We start from the raw sequence: 17,600 nt of genomic DNA, 5'->3' as shown, positions 1-17,600 counted from the left end.
AGTTTTTCTGCCATCTGGTCTAGTGTCTCCATATTTTTTTCCATGTGCTTAGAGGTCAATATCATCAGCAAAGTCAATGCCTTGTAACAGGTGAATGAGCAACCATTGAACTCCTGCTTTGTGGCTTGCTCTTGCTCTTGTCATGATCCAGTCTATTGCAATAAGAAATAGAAATGGTCATACCAAACATCTACGTCTTACCCCCTTCTGTATGCTTAAGGATTCTGTGGCATTACTGTTATGGATCGCCAGACATGTTGAGGGCTGCTGATCGTATTAATTTAATGATTTACTCTGAAATTCAAAGATGCTATAATAATTTCCAGAGTGTTGGTCTATCTATATTGTTAAATGCTTTTTCGATCTATAATAAAACCTAGGTACAAGTACAAATACATTGGAATAGCATGTTCTATTCCAATGATTGTTCAACGATCATTCGTAGTGCTGCTATAGGATCTGCAAACAATCTCCTTCTTCTAAATCCTGCTTGCTAAGATGTCTATCAAATTCTACCTTCATTTTCTCAAGCAGGATTCAGTTAAATAGCTTTCCAGGAATTGATATTAGAGTGATGCCCCACCAGTTCTTCCAATTTCTCAAGTTTCCTTTCAAAGGCAGTTTGATGATGGATGTTACCACATTTCCAATCTTTCAGCATCTCCTCAGTCATCCATATTTTGTGGAACAGCCACAAGTCCACTGTAAATGCCACAGGGGTTGAAAGGGCATACTGACCAGATAAGGGGATGGTTCCTTACTCGGATGGGACGGTCCAAGCAGACAAATGGACATCCCAACCAGGAGAGAAGAAGGAGCCAGACCCAAAAGTGATGGCCGGAGAAGATGGACGGACAGCCCACCAGAAGAAGACGTCACTGGGGACTCTTTATTCCCCCAGGACTCTAGATGGCAGCAGCCCTGGATATCGGTGCCCAGTATGGAACCAATAGGGCATGCTGAGAAGTGTAGTCCCACAACACAGCCCTGCTGGATTCCCTGGGTGCCGCAAGGGGGTGCTGCAGGGAGATGCGCTCCTTACAATATACAATAGGACTTCCGTATAACCTGGAAGTACTTCCGTCAGGCAGTCGCCCTGGTACCGGAAGTACTCCCGGGTCCTCAATAAAAGGGACTGCACTCCCTTGTTCAGGTGAGTCGGAGCTGGGAGGACAGAGAGCAACACTCAACTGGAGGAGGGCAATGTGGTGGTGAGAGGAGTTGGAAGGAGGAGAGATTTATTGTGAAGAGAGAGATAAATCTGTGCTTGTGTTACATTTTTGTTGATTTTCTTGAGGAGTGTGTGTAATAAACACACTGTTATTTGAACCTGGGACTCTTAGTGTGTTCATGTTGGGGTTTGGAGCTCGCTGACACCCTGCTTTCCATCATACCTCATATTCACCATTACCCTTCAGTCAGTATTACTTGGTTTATAGTGTAGGCCCTTATAAGAACATTGGACTAAAAATGGTGGGTGTTGTGCCAAAGCATGATTTTGAAAGGTCTGCAGCAATTGTATACAAATGTTGCTTTTCAAATTAAATTCATTATTAAAAGTGAACTCTTTTAATATCAGAGCTATGCTAATGCAGCAGTTATTACAAAGAAGGCAGAAATGACAGAATGTGCTGGCACCTGTTATATTATTATGATTCAGTGTTTCTCAGAAGCCTTTTCCCAAAGCAATTTGCAAACTTCCATACAATACAGCTTACCCAATTTCAGCTTTATGTAGACTGATGACTTAAAAAAGAAAATAAAATGAAAAAAGTTCAAATTGTTGCAGTATGTATCCTTTCTTCTTAAATGGAACAGCGTGATCCTCTGTGCCACTCATCATGCCTATTTTGTCATGCACTGTTGCTGTCTTGCAGTGGTTTTTGAGATTTGCTTTACATTTTTGAGTTTTTTCTTTGTCATTTTTTTATTCTTATTTTATGTGATTTTTATTTATTTTTTTGCAATTTTTTCTTTCTAAATCAAGCTAAATTGGACATACAAAAGAAGAGTCATTCACAAAATAATATGACTTTCCAGAGCATATTGTATTTAAAAATATTTTTGGACAATATTTAATGTTTGGGACTAAGATATATTTTTCCTTGATTTACTCCTTTGCTCCACAACTTAAAATTATATATTAAACAATTCAAAGTGATTAAAGTGCACATTGCAGACTTTCATTTAAGGGGATTTGCATACATTTCGGTCAGAGTATATACAAATGACAACACTTTTTCTACATGGTCCCCCCATTTCAGGGCACCAAAATGATTTGGACACAGCAATGGCAGGTCTATAAAAGCAGACACAGTCTGTAAAGCAATGACTCCTTGAAGTCTGCAATTCGTAGACATAACCATGTGCTGAAGATCTTCTCTGGTGATGCTCTGCCATGCCTTTAATACAGCCATTTGCAGCTCCTGCTTGTTTCAGCTGCTTGTCCCCTTAGGTTTTCTCTTCAGCCTATAAGAGCCATGTTCAGTTGGAATTAAAACAGCTGACTGGCTTGGCCATTCAATAATTTTTCATTTTTTAGCTTTGAAAGACTCCTGTGCTGATTTAGTAGTGTGTTTGGGATCAGTAGCTTGTTGTAGGATTAAGCGCCATCCTTGAGTTTGGAGCCATTTAGTGGAACTTGAACAGATGAGATGTTTCTCTAGACCTCAGAATTCATGCCATCTGCAGTTCCATCATCAATGAAGAGAAGTGTGCCAGGACCTGTGGCTGCCATACCTGCCCAAGCTATAACACTCCCACCACCATGTTTATCAGATGAGGTGGTCTGCATTGGATCTTGGGCAGTTCCTTCTCGTCTCCACACTCTGCTCTTGCCATCACTCTGATCAGGTTCATCTTTGTCTCGTCTGTCCACAAAACCTTTTTTCAGAATCCTGCAGGCTCTTTGAAGTCCTTTTTCGCAAACTGTAATCTGGCCATCCTGTTTTTCTGGCTAACTAGTGATTTGAATCTTGCAGTGTGGCCTCTGTATTTCTGTTCGTGAAGTCTTCTGCTGATAGTTGTCACTGACATAGACACACATCTGCCCCCTGAAGTCTGTTTCTGATCTGTCAGACAGGCGTTGGGTTTTTTTTCTTTACCATCGTTAGGATTATTACATCATCAGCAGTGGAGGTCTTCCTTGGCCTACCAGTCCCTTTAAGATTACTCAGCTTACCAGTGTGTTCTTTCTTCTTCGTGATATTCCAGACAGTTAATTTAAGTCATCCTAAGGTTTTATTGATGTCTCTAATGGTTTTATTCTTGTTTTACAGCCTTATAACTGCTTCTTTGACTTTCACGGGCACAGCTCTTGTCCTCATGTTGAACAATAGCAACTAGAGACTCCAAAGGGTAGAAGCAGGCTGAGGTGTCTTATGAAGCAATGAAACCCACCTGAGGAATCGCAAACACCTGTGACAGCATTTGTCCCAAACATTATGGCACCTGGAAATGGGGGAACCATGTAGAATGGTGTGAACGAAATATAGATAAATCCTCATAAATGCAATGTGCACTTTAATCACATCTGAATTGTTTAATTTGTAATTTTAAACTGTGGGGCTGAGGGGTTAATCAAGGAAAAAAATGTGCCTTTGTCTCAAACACTATGAAGGGCAGAGCATATTTGGATTTGAAGCTGTTGGTGTGTTTGAATAATAAATATACTCTGGGTATAGATAGTCTCAATTTCACTGTACTTTAGGACACATTTAAAACATGAATTTCCTGTATCGGTGGCACCTAGGAACATATTCTTTGCATAGGCTAATTCAGGGACTGTGAAGTATGAGTAGTGTAGAAAGATTAAAGAAGTTGGATCTTTTCAGCTTAAGCAAATTGAGATGACTGAAGTGTTTAAAACTGTGAAAGGATCTTGTGGTCCCCAACTGTTACTTTAAAATAAATTCTACAATAGGGACACGGAGACACATTTTAAGGTTAAAATTAAGATTAGAAAGATTTTCTTTCCACAGGAAATGACAGAAGAACTGAACAAAGTATCAAGTAATGTACCTGTAGAGAAGAGTGGGAGTTCAGAGACCTTCAGACCTTGACTTGATGTTGTTTTGGACAATCGGGGCATACAAGCTTAGTTTTGCTAAATGGCCTGTTCTTGTCAAACATTTTCCGGTGCCCTAATAAGACAAGTATACAATACAGAACATCAGAGTGTTCAACAAGACAATGTGAAGTATTAGTAATATTGGTGAGAATACAGGGTGTGCAATGCTAGGGTTTAAACAAAAATGAATTAATTGGTAAAGGAGCGAGTTAAAAACATGTAAAGTACAATGAATGGATGTGGGTTGTTGGGAGGATTTAGAAACTCAAAGAAGAGTTGATATAACCAGTCACAATAAGACATATGAAGAAGCAAGTCTTTAGAAGGTATCGTAAAGACATGATAATGGGGATGAAGTTCATTTAAAGGCCTGGGAGTAAGCAATCTAGAGGGGAAAGGATCAGTAAGCAGACAGAACAGAGGCTTTTAGGGGGAAACATACAAAAAAGGGGATTGGAAGTTCAGAGCCGAGTCATGCAAGGAGCTGTAGTTCAGGACATGAGCTTAACAACTGATCCTTAATAATAATGGGAGGAAGCAAAGCACGGGAGCAGAGTAAGTGTAAAAAAATAAACAGAATGTTAACTGTCCATCAGACACGCAAAGCCTTCTCGATGAGATTTACAATTAAATAGCAGATAAATAGAAGACCAGCAAACAATTGACAAAAAAAATTCTACATCTTGTACTTTCAGCATCAGGATGCTGCATTTCTTTGAAACCGAGATATCACACTCCTGCCTTCTTTTCTACCAAGGTGAAAGAACACATGTAAGGCTTTCCTAGTAGATTTTTCAGATTTAGCTCCGTCATCAGTCCCATTCTGATCAGCTTAATGTCTTGTGCTTGATTCTTCTTTTTTTTTCTGCCTCATCAAAGCACAAAAAGTGGTCTCCAAAAAACTCACACAAAATGCCAAATCTGGAATGAATTAAGGTCTGGGCAAATCTGGAATTGTCCTCACCCTAAGCAGCCTAACCCCTAGTCACCTGGCAAGTTTTGATCTGCACTGGTCCAGAAACGGGGCAAAGGATTATTTAGTTGAAAAAGTTACAAAAACAAACAAAAAGAAAAGTTCACACAAAGGAGTAGAGGATAACTGCAGAACATTTCCATCCATCCATTTTCCAACCCGTTGAATCCGAACACAGGGTCACGGGGGTCTGCTGGAGCCAATGCCAGTCAACACAGGGCACAAGGCAGGGCGTCAACCCACCGCAGTGCAGAACATTTAATCAAGTAATTTGTTTTGCAATGATAAAGTGTACTAAAGACAAGGCAAGACGACAAATAAAGACCCTGTCACGTTAAATGACTCTTCCAGTGATTTTTCAGTTGTCATTTTCAGACTTCATTAAGACATAATCTTAGCACATCAGGGGAAGTCAGTGGCATTCGCAACTCACTCCCATGACCACAAGTGCTGTAGTTTGAAATATCCAGCTCAGAACAGGTTTGATTATGTCTTAAGTTTTAAGGGCTCTGTATGCGCAAGAGTTGAGAACCAATTAGAGTTTAGCCAGAAAGAATTATGATTCATGAAATACAGCAAAGAGGAATAAGGAATAAGGGTGTTTCAAACCTCAAGGCTCATCTGCATGACATCTCATGTTTAACATGCCACAGCTGAATGTATGAAAGAAAAGAAAGGGCGAAGATTGCAGATGAACTCGCCATACCTATACATCCTTCATAACAGTGTCAGACACGTTATTAGCTGTCGCATAGAGAGATGATTTAATGACAACGTGAAATGTGTTGAGAAGTCGTCATGGAGTCATCTAATTTGTCATGCCCTGCAAAAACTAGTCGAGTAATATGACATCCTCAGGTAATGAGATGAGTAACTGCAGTCATCAAGGTTGACATCCCCTCTGAGTAGAAGTCATGTAACGGGTGATTGGCTTAAGGTGAACAAATCCAGGAATCACAATCTAGAGACAGAACTTTCAATGAAGCAAGAAGACAAACAGGAATCAAAAGCAATGCAGAAGCTCCAGTTCAATACCAGCCGGGGCAGGTGCCGAATCAAGTGGCCCAGCATGCTTTGGCTCAACATACAAGAACACCGCTCATCAACTGCCTAATACCATCACTACAGTGAAGCCTGGTGGCAGCAGCATCATGATATTAGGGAACTTTTCAGTGGCAGGGACAGGATGTCTGCTCAGATCTTAGGAAAGGATAAATGCAGACGAATACAGAGAGGTCATTGAAGAAAACCTGATCCAGAGGGCATGTGACCTCAGACTGGGGTGACGGTTCACCTTCTAGCACGACAATGACCTGCAGCATACAGCTAAGACAACACTGGGGTGGCTTCAGGGCAACACTCTGAATGTCCTTGAGTTGCCCAGCCAAAGCCCAGACTTTAACCCCATAGAAATTATGTGGCAGTTTACAGACGCTTCCCATCTAATCTAATGGAGCTTGAGGGGATCTGTCAGGAAGAACGGGATAAACTGCACTAATCCAGGTGTGCAAAGCTTGTACGGACTTACCTGAGAAGACTCAAATTGATGTCAAAGGGGCTTCTACAAAGTACTGAATTAAAGGTCTGAGATTACAGTTTTTGATTTTTAATAAATTTGCACATCTTTCCGAAAAAATGTTTTCACTTTGTCATTATGAGGATTTGCTGAGTGTACATTGATAGGTAAAAATGGCAAATCTATCCATTTAAAATGAAGTCTTCAACACAAAGTATGCGAAAAGTGAGGGGGTCTGAATAATTTCTGAATCCACTGTAACTCTGTTTGCAAGTCTTTTAAAACATCAAGTTAAATCAGCTAGGTTACCATCTCATTTGGACATTGTAAAATTGCAGTCACATATCAGTAATCTTATTTTAGAAAAGGTCTTGTGATTGAAAAAAAAATGTTCTCTCAATCCGACACTGGGTTCATATCTCTATGTATATGGTGCCTTTAAGCCAAGGGCAAAATTTAAGATTAATGATAACCACAGACTTGTGTGCAAAATTAAATTGAATCATAGCAGAGTAACAATGGGATGAGTGTTTTCAAGGTCCCTGGGAAAGCTAGAAAGAGAAGGGCAAAGCAGAGCAACAATTACCAAAGACAAGCAGGCAGTGAGCAACATTTGTGAAGACGTAAAGAGCATAAGAAGATCAGAAGATGAAAAAAATACCAATCAGGTAAGGAAATGTTGTCCGCATCGTACCCTGATAGGCAACTAGAAAGAAATTACGCTATGGAGAGAGACAAAAAAAATGAGTGCCTTCTATTGGCCTATTGTCATAGAATTATATATAAAAATGGAACAGATATTTTAACAAGCGCTAGCACCTCAGCACAGATCTAAACTACTATAAGTAACATTAGACATAACATACATAACATTTTCAAAACTAATTAATAAATATCATTAAGGGGCCCGCCTCTTGGGGTTCCACCCATAAGTACAAGGAATGTAAGCAAAGAGAATACAATGCATAAATGCTAAAAACATACCATCAATTCTAAATACAAACATATATAAGCAAACATATTATAAACAAAAATTACATAATTACAATAAACAAATGAAAAAAATTCAATTGTGAGCATCAGTAGGCTTTGCACCCTGGGAACTACAGTGGTGTGAAAAACTATTTGCCCCCTTCCTGATTTCTTATTCTTTTGCATGTTTGTCACACAAAATGTTTCTGATCATCAAACACATTTAACCATTAGTCAAATATAACACAAGTAAACACAAAATGCAGTTTTTAAATGATGGTTTTTATTATTTAGGGAGAAAAAAAATCCAAACCTACATGGCCCTGTGTGAAAAAGTAATTGCCCCCTTGTTAAAAAATAACCTAACTGTGGTGTATCACACCTGAGTTCAATTTCCGTAGCCACCCACAGGCCTGATTACTGCCACACCTGTTTCAATCAAGAAATCACTTAAATAGGAGCTGCCTGACACAGAGAAGTAGACCAAAAGCACCTCAAAAGCTAGACATCATGCCAAGATCCAAAGAAATTCAGGAACAAATGAGAACAGAAGTAATTGAGATCTATCAGTCTGGTAAAGGTTATAAAGCCATTTCTAAAGCTTTGGGACTCCAGCAAACCACAGTGAGAGCCATTATCCACAAATGGCAAAAACATGGAACAGTGGTGAACCTTCCCAGGAGTGGCCGGCTGACCAAAATTACCCCAAGAGCGCAGAGACGACTCATCCGAGAGGTCACAAAAGACCCCAGGACAACATCTAAAGAACTGCAGGCCTCACTTGCCTCAATTAAGGTCAGTGTTCACGACTCCACCATAAGAAAGAGATTGGGCAAAAACGGCCTGCATGGCAGATGTCCAAGACGCAAACCACTGTTAAGCAAAAAGAACATTAGGGCTCGTCTCAATTTTGCTAAGAAACATCTCAATGATTGCCAAGACTTTTGGGAAAATACCTTGTGGACTGATGAGACAAAAGTTGAACTTTTTGGAAGGCAAACGTCCCGTTATATCTGGCGTAAAAGGAACACAGCATTTCAGAAAAAGAACATCATACCAACAGTAAAATATGGTGGTGGTAGTGTGATGGTCTGGGGTTGTTTTGCTGCTTCAGGACCTGGAAGGCTTGCTGTGATAGATGGAACCATGAATTCTACTGTCTACCAAAAAATCCTGAAGGAGAATGTCCGGCCATCTGTTCGTCAACTCAAGCTGAAGCGATCTTGGGTGCTGCAACAGGACAATGACCCAAAACACACCAGCAAATCCACCTCTGAATGGCTGAAGAAAAACAAAATGAAGACTTTGGAGTGGCCTAGTCAAAGTCCTGACCTGAATCCAATTGAGATGCTATGGCATGACCTTAAAAAGGCGGTTCATGCTAGAAAACCCTCAAATAAAGCTGAATTACAACAATTTTGCAAAGATGAGTGGGCCAAAATTCCTCCAGAGCGCTGTAAAAGACTCATTGCAAGTTATCGCAAACGCTTGATTGCAGTTATTGCTGCTAAGGGTGGCCCAACCATTTATTAGGTTCAGGGGGCAATTACTTTTTCACACAGGGCCATGTAGGTTTGGATTTTTTTTTCTCCCTAAATAATAAAAACCACCATTTACAAACTGCATTTTGTGTTTACTTGTGTTATATTTGACTAATGGTTACATGTGTTTGATGATCAGAAACATTTTGTGTGACAAACATGCAAAAGAATAAGAAATCAGGAAGGGGGCAAATAGTTTTTCATACCACTGTAAGTTACCCGAGCTATTCTCTAACATTTCAGTAATAATTTACTGCTCTGATGCTGATCTGTCTGATAATAAGATAGGTCATTACAATAGCAATTGACAAGAACAATTCATAATTAATTGCAGAATTATGATATTTGAGGGTTCCTCAAGAGTGCCTCTTACTCTTGCACGATTTGGCTCAAAAACTAATCAGCACATCGTCATCTCATAACAGGCTTAAGTTTCGAGCTTGGTATTTTTCCTTTAAAATTTTGCACTTACATTTGACGTGATGGAAATATTCTAATTACTGTATATTGTACTTTTTATTGTGTTTATGAAAGCAAATAAAAATAATCACAATAATTAATAAATAATAATCCAGCCATTTTAGCTCCAGATCATCCTCAAGAAACTGTGAGACACGACACACACACAAACACACACTCGTCATCGAGATATCGATTTTTCCGGTATTGGAGAGCTTAAAACGTTGAGATCAGTCAAAAACCAGAGATCAAAATTTTTGACGAATCTATAGTTTTTGCTCCTCCAACCATAGATGATAGGTTATGGTGGGGGAGGGCACAAAGCAAAATTACTTTAGAAATAACATAAAGAACAATACAAAGGAAAAGACACAGAAGTCTGGCTGTACCATAACATATTGAGCCAGCATAAGCCGATTTGGGCTGCGTTTTTAACGATATGACATTATAAAGTGCTGATAAAAAGTGTGTACTTAGTGTAGTCTACAAACACATGTAATTACTTTCTTTAATTACTGTTATTTTCAAACGTGACTCATTGTTACAAAAATAACAGGAATAGATTGTTTTATTTCATGTGATTTTTTATGTCTTTGGATATTGAATTGAAAGCGAAAACTACTTTTCTCCATCACCTAACATTATTTCATTAAATGCATTTTTTAGCTGTCAGTTATATCTGTTTTCATAATTGTTTTCACACTATACTTAATTAAATATCAATGACGATGAAGAATTTATCCCGACATGTTCAAGCAATGAGCCACAGCCATTCACTAAATGAACTTAATGATGTAGTAATGTAGATGTTGACGTAGAGATCAAAAAACAAATTACATCCAGTCATAACTTTCTCTTGGAACCAAAAAGAGAGAATAAGAGTTTGCAACATTTTCAAGAAAAACGGACCCTTAGGCTTAAGGGCTGTCATGGCGGCAGTTACCCAACAAACCAGGGGTTGGCACCGTGTGCAAATGCTTCATCTCTTCCTCTCTTTTCAGAACGGGAGATTGACGGCACCTATGATGTCACTTCCATTGTCTACCCTCCTGGACCCGCCCCTTCCTGCCTGTAACCCATATTACCAGCAATTCTGCCATTTTGGAGTCAGTTCAATATCAGACTCCCGTCTGAAAAGACATCAATCTTTGTAAAAATATTTTTTCCTTTTTGATTTATTTTCCTTATATAGGCGCCAAATCCTTTTTCATGTCTACATCTTGTTTTATGCTATTTTTATGTTCATCTAAAAGTAATTTAGGAGTAAGTCTTTAGGTAACAATTAAAATCCAAATTAAAAAAAAATATATCAAAGAATTTTAGTTAAGTTTAAAAATTGGGTTGCAACATGTGTATCAAAGTTCACTTTTTGGATTTGCATTTGGAATTTGCCCCTGAGAATCTTGGAGGGGAGAGCAAACAGCGGGGTAAAGATTCCATCAGGATATCAAAGGAATGGAAAGAAGGAACCAGGGAGGATGTTGGGATGTTAGTATGACGGCGGACTACTGCTGGATGATTCATAGGAGCGCATCAGAAAAAGGATAAACAATAGCCCACCGAAAAAATGGTCTGGAATGAAAAAACTAAAAAGTGACAAAAATGAGAGAAGTTACAGTATATAGAAATCAATGAATATATATTGTTTTCTTTACATATATGTTTAAAAATGTTAGATGGACATAATATTTTCACATTACATTGATTTAAAACAATACTTCATAACTGAATAAACTGAGTAATTTGTTAAATTTGAATCCAGTTCCTTTAAAATTTTGCACTTACATTTGATGTGATGGAAATATTCTAATTATACTTTTTATTGTGTTTATGAAAGCAAATAAAAGTAATCACAATTAAAACACTTTTTTATGAGTTTAATTTTGCAGACTGGGACTTCTAAAGCCATAACCATCAGCCATACCACCTGTACTTCAGAAGAGCTCATCTGCTTGAAGCTAAGCAGGTTCCACCCTGGCCAGTCCTTGGATGGGAGACCATTTAGGAAAAGTTTGGGTTGCTGATAGATGAAGTGTTGGTGAGGTCAGAGGGCACGCTTACCCTGTGCTCTGACTGTAAGTCCAAATTCCCAAGTGCACTGATGGGGACACTGTGTTGTAAAAATAGTGCTGTCCTTTGGATGAGACATGAAATTGAGGTCCTGACTCTCTGTGGTCATAAAAGCTCCCTGGGCATCCTTTGTAAAGAATAGGGTGTGATCCGATGTCCAGGCTAAATTGCCCACTACGGCTTGGTCATTCTGGCCCCCTAATCATCCCATCATCTCTCTTTCATCACTTCAGCACCTAATATTTAATGTTTGGTGAGCATACTGGCGGACTCATCCCGGTGCAACTAGTGGCTCCCCAGTCACTGAAACACTTTGAGTAGTGACAAAGGAGGTTTACATTACTTATATTGTTTTTGATATTTGTTCAATTGATTAGACCACTTTGAACCGATTGGTTTCCACTTTGATATTAAAGAGTATCAAAAAAATAAACCTGCAGTGAGTCAATGTTGTATAACAATAAAATATGAAAACATCAAGGGGTAAATACTTATAGGCATCATATATTTGGCAGAGGCCTACAGTATATCCAAGCTGACTTACATACAGTATCAGACTTTAACCATTATAACTGTTCACAGATATTATTTTACAGTTGGAGCCCAGGCAGGTTAAGTGAGTCTCATGGAGATGCAGAGGCAGGACTTGAATCAGTAGCCTCCTTGTTTAATTTCCATTGGCTTAGCCACTGTGCCACACTGCCTGCCTCGATTGTGTTCAGTTTCATTCATAGGTACCTGTAAAATGCTGCGGGATGTTTCATGGCGGGCACACAATGATAATAAAGTGAGTGAGTGACTGAGTAAGTGAGGCAGTGGCCTGTCACATGATAGGAATTTGTCTGCTGCCTTGATGTCAACACCAGTCATTATTAACTGTGATATAGCAGACTCGATTCTTCATATGATATTGTACATATCATAATCGGATATGGGACAGATTATTGCCTAGTTATAGGCAATTGTTGCATGCAGTATCTGACTATAATGCAACCTGTCACAGTTCCTCGAGCTGAAAAGCTCATACCAAAAAGGAGGAGACATTCCCTTGTTCAGAGGAGCTGGATGCCACTGCCAGTCTTTCATTACAGAGGATAACCAATGCAGCCCTGTGGCTCTGGAGCACAACACCCGAGAGCTCAGGGCTTCTGCATTAATCAATGTGCAAGAATGAAGTAGTTAAATTCCTTCCCATCTGTGGAGGGTACTGGGCTTCTAATTCCTCTAATCGTATCTGATACACAAGTAGCAACAAAGAGCGCATTCAGCCACAAGCAGGGAAAATTACCCAGGGCAGGGTTGAAGCTGCAGCTTGAGCTTAGCAAGACAAAGGACAGCTTCATTTCTGAAATTTCACAGCAGTAACGTGATTAAGAGATTCCACAGTATTTGATGGGTGGGGGGTTGCCTCCTGATATTAACCCTTCTAAATACATTCCGCCCTCTCCCTCCTACTCTTGTCTCTGAAATTTCCAGAGGCAGTTGCCCATCCTTCCAAGGTTGCTATCGATTGGAGGAATCAGGATGCTGCTGCTGTTTCCAGCCATTTTCCACTATTGGTTGTGTCGGCTCCAGAGATGTTTCACTAGCAGGATCACAGTGAATTTGATTATGCCCACCTAAGTACATCAAGGGTGGCATGGAGCCACACGGTGACCTCAGCCCCATTTGAGAAGTATTGTCTCACCTTGCTTCGTAATCTCAACTTTCTTTCCGGTCTCATTTTCAATACCATTCAGTGCCATGTACCTGCAAAAAGGGTAATCCCTCAAAAACAAAAATCCATTCTGATTCTGAAGGAGAACTCTACAAATGTCTCCATTCCTCTTGTTCTTCCCACTTTGTGTAGCACAGAGTTCCCAGGTGGAACGTGATCAGGCTTCGATAAAATCCGGGGCCTGGGGTATCACTGACAACCACACAAAGGCGCTGTTGATGGGACCTGCTCTCTGATAGTCCTGGGAAGGCCCCTAGGCTGGGGTTGCTAAGGCAACGGGTTACCAGGGAGAGCTTTGCGTCTGACACAAAGGCTTGTCTGTTTCCCAAAGGCGTATCTCTCCGACTGCCTACCTGCTTACCTGTCCGTCCAGCTACCTGACTGCTTGCCAGCAGACGTGAACTTCTGGCTAGCAATGTGGAATGATGCCCACAGAGACACACAGGCATGCAAAACACACACACTGACATGAAACTGAATGAGTAAGAAAGTGTATGCCAGTGGTGAGAGCTGATAGCATGAAGCGGAGTGAGGAAATGATAGTAGCAAGAATCTGAAATGACCCTAATGCAGGGGACATGGGCAGGTGTCTGTTCTATCTATCTGTACATTTTCTGAATGGCTGGAAATAAATGTGGATGGAAGGCCGCACACGACCATTTCACAGCATCTATATTATTGGGTTAAAGGAGAAAAAAAACTGTTGTAATCAGGGGGAAACTCCCAAAGATACTGAGTGGAAACTTATATTCAACACAAATAATAACCCTTACATCATCTATGGGTCAATTTTGACCCGGTTTTATATTTGAAATCAGTAGGAACTCCCTAAACTTCACCTGTTCAGGATGCAACCTTGTGACTTTTCCTTCATTTCTCTAATTAACAAACAATAAAATAAATTAAACATAATATAATTTATACAGCTTTTAAAAATTGTACCTAACATTTTCACTTTTGACCATCATTGACCTTAATAGATTTTCCATTGCATTTAGGTTAGTATAGTTGTTCAAAATCCTAAATGCTATCTTTTCAGCTCAGAAATATGTAAACGTTTAGTAAAATTCCCTAACTTTAAAAAGAACCAAAAAACTTTTCCAAATCTCAGATTTTTTTACAGCTGCTTTGCAATTTGAACACTGCCATGCCCTTTGGATCAATTCTGACCCATCATATTTTACTTTCCAGGTTTGTTCACATCCGATAACAAACAAAGAAAATACTAAATGTCATCTGTTCTAAAGTGCTATGAAAAAAATATTTGACCCTTTCCTAATATTCTGTTTTTACATACCATATATACTCACGTTTAAGTTCTCCCGTCAGGCCCGGTCTTAGGTATTATGGGGGCCTAGGCGAAAGGGGGGTCCAGGGGCACCCTGAGGGGGGCAGAGCCCCCCTGGAAGCTCTGTGAAATGCGTGAAAATTAGACCAAGGAGACGTTTCGGGGCCCCCCGGACACTGGGGCCCTAGGCGGTCGCCTACTTCGCCTATGCCTAAGTCCGGGCCTGCTCCCGTGTATAATTCGGGGCTTGATTTCTGGTATTTTATAATGTCAGTTGTATAAGTTGAATGCTATTGGTCCAAGAGATTACGATATGCTAACTCCCACCTGAGAGAGTAACCACTTTTCCTATGTATTCTGCCTACATGACCACATGGTAATACCCAAACTATCTCACAGTCTCATACACCTTTATCGTTCGCTTGTCTACGATGGAGCGTTCAATCAGAAGAAAATATGAAGCCGGTTTTAAATTAAATGTCTTTGAAGTGGCGAAAGAAATTGGTAACTGAGCTGCTGCAACGATGTGTCTGAGAAACTGGTGCGAGATTTGAGGAAGCAAGAAGATGTAAAAAAAAATAATTGTCATATTTTTGAACAGCGTATAAGTCGGGGTCTGATTTTATGATCGATTTTTCGGGTTTCAAGACCCAGTTTATACGCGTGTATATACGGTATTTTACACAATGAAAGGACTTTAGACAAAATGCAAATTTAAACAAAAGGAATCTAGCGAACAAGCAATACCGTTTTTAAATTATTACTTTCTCTTTTTTAGGGAACAAAGTTATCAAATGTCACCCATGAGAAAATGTAATTGTCCCTATAGTTTTATTTTTTGGTTGCAGCACCTTTAGCTGTGATTATTGCTGCTAAACATTTCCTATAATTTTATGTTGGTCTTTCACATTGCAGTTGAGAAATTTTAGCCCAGGTTTATTTCAGAAGCTTTGGTAGGTTTGTGAACACGAAGTGCTCCTTTCAGGATCTCTGCTGGGATCAAGTCAGGACTCTAACGCGGGCACTTCAAAACTTTAATCTTTTGTTTCCTGAGCCACTGAGTTGTAGATTTGCTTATGTGTTTTGGGTCGTTGTCCTCTTGCATATCCCAATGATGCTTCATCTGCAGGTCAAAGACAGATGATTGAATATTCTCCTTCAGAATATTCTGCTAAAGTGAAGAATTCATATCTACCTCAAAACTGACAAAGCTTTGAGGTCTTGAAGCAGCCAAGCATCCTAACACCATCACACTACCTCCCCCACGTTTTATTGAAGTTATGATGTTCTTAGCGTTGAACGCTATGTTAGATTTATGCCAAACAAAGTCCGGAAAGTTCTAATTTTGACTTTTCTGTCTATAGTACGTTATTCCAAACAGTTTTGGGGGTCATTAATGTTTTTCTTTGTAAATGTGTGAAGAGAACCGGTGTTATTCTTAGATAGCACGTTTCTGCCTTACTGCTGTCTTGCGAATCACATTTTACTCCATCTCTTTCATATCATGGAGTCATGAATATTGCGCATAGCTGAGCTACAGAAACTTACAGTTCTTTGTATCATTAACTTAGGATCCTCAGTGACTTCTTGAATAAGTTGATGCAGTGCTCTTGGGGTACGTTTGGTAGGCTAAAGTGCCCGGGATGATACCCCACTGTTCCAAATGTTCTTTTTGTGGAGATAATAGCACTCACTGTGGTGCGGTGGATTTCCAGTACCCTAGAAATATTTTTGTAATGTTTCCCTGACTTGTAAATTTCATCAATTTTTTCACTCATCTCTCCTGAAATTTCCTTTGATTGAGGCATAGAGTTCTTCTAGAAGCCAGGTGGTGATAACTTCACTCTCATCAAGGTCAATATATGGTGAGGTTTAGATTTCACTGGGCTGGCAGCCATTAGATCTGCCTTTGTTCAGTCATCTGAGTCAGTTAAATTTCGTCACCCTTTCACATGGGTATTGCAGGTGCTTTATAACTTTATTACTTAAATTTATTAGGTGGCAAGAAATAGAAATCCTTCAGTACCTGTTCTCCCTTTCTCTAAATTTACACAAGGTTCTACAGGTGTGGAAAACATCCTGTATGGTCCCAGTGCCAAAGAATGGGGCATTCTAGTTATCCCAAGACCTTCAGACCACTTGCTATTATTTCATACATCAAAAAGACTTCTGAGAGGCTGGTCCTGAAACAGTTATGACCCCTGGTTTCAAAACATCTGGATCCTAGGCAGTTTGCCTATTAGACACAGATAGGTGTGAAGGATTTTCTGATCTCCATGGTCCACTAAGCCTACTTCCTCTTGGACAGGGCTGGCATCACAGTCAGGATATTATTCTTTGATTTTTCCAGCTCCTTTACCACCATTCTGCCTCATCAACTAGAGAAAAAGTTCTAGGCTTTCCATCTTGACACTTCCATAGTCTCCTGGACTATGGATTACCTAACCAACAGAGAGCAGTGTGTGAGGTTGAGGGGCCTTGTGTTAGAAATGGTGGTGTGTAATGCTGGAGCATCTCAGCGAATTGTCCTGTCCACCTTCCTGTTTACCTTCTTCAAAAGGTACAGAAGAGCGACTGATTCCAAGACTGAGAAGTATGAGCTATGAGGAGATATTGAAGGAGCTGAACCTTTTCAATTTAAGCAAACGGAGATTAAGAGGTGACATGATTGAGGTGTTTAAAGAAATTAGTACAGTGGATCAAGACTGCAAGAACATGGGGCATGGAAACTTGCTAAGGGTGAATTTTGCACAAGCATTAAGAGGTTTTACTTCACAGATACACTGAATTAGTTTTCAAGAAGTTTGGTAGGCAGTTAAGACTTTAGGAACTTCCTGTGCTCAACTTGATGTTACTTTGGACGAATTTCATGGATAGGATTACTGAAATGTGTTGGGCTGAATGGCTTTTTCTAATCCAAATTTTTCAAAGGGTCTAACGTTCTAAAACTTCAAACTATTAGTACTATAGGTTAGGATGGTCAATCGATATAAAA

Source organism: Erpetoichthys calabaricus, chromosome 12 (genome assembly GCF_900747795.2).
Source record: "Erpetoichthys calabaricus chromosome 12, fErpCal1.3, whole genome shotgun sequence".
Lineage (NCBI taxonomy): Eukaryota > Metazoa > Chordata > Cladistia > Polypteriformes > Polypteridae > Erpetoichthys > Erpetoichthys calabaricus.
Note: the sequence above shows the minus strand (reverse complement) of the source record.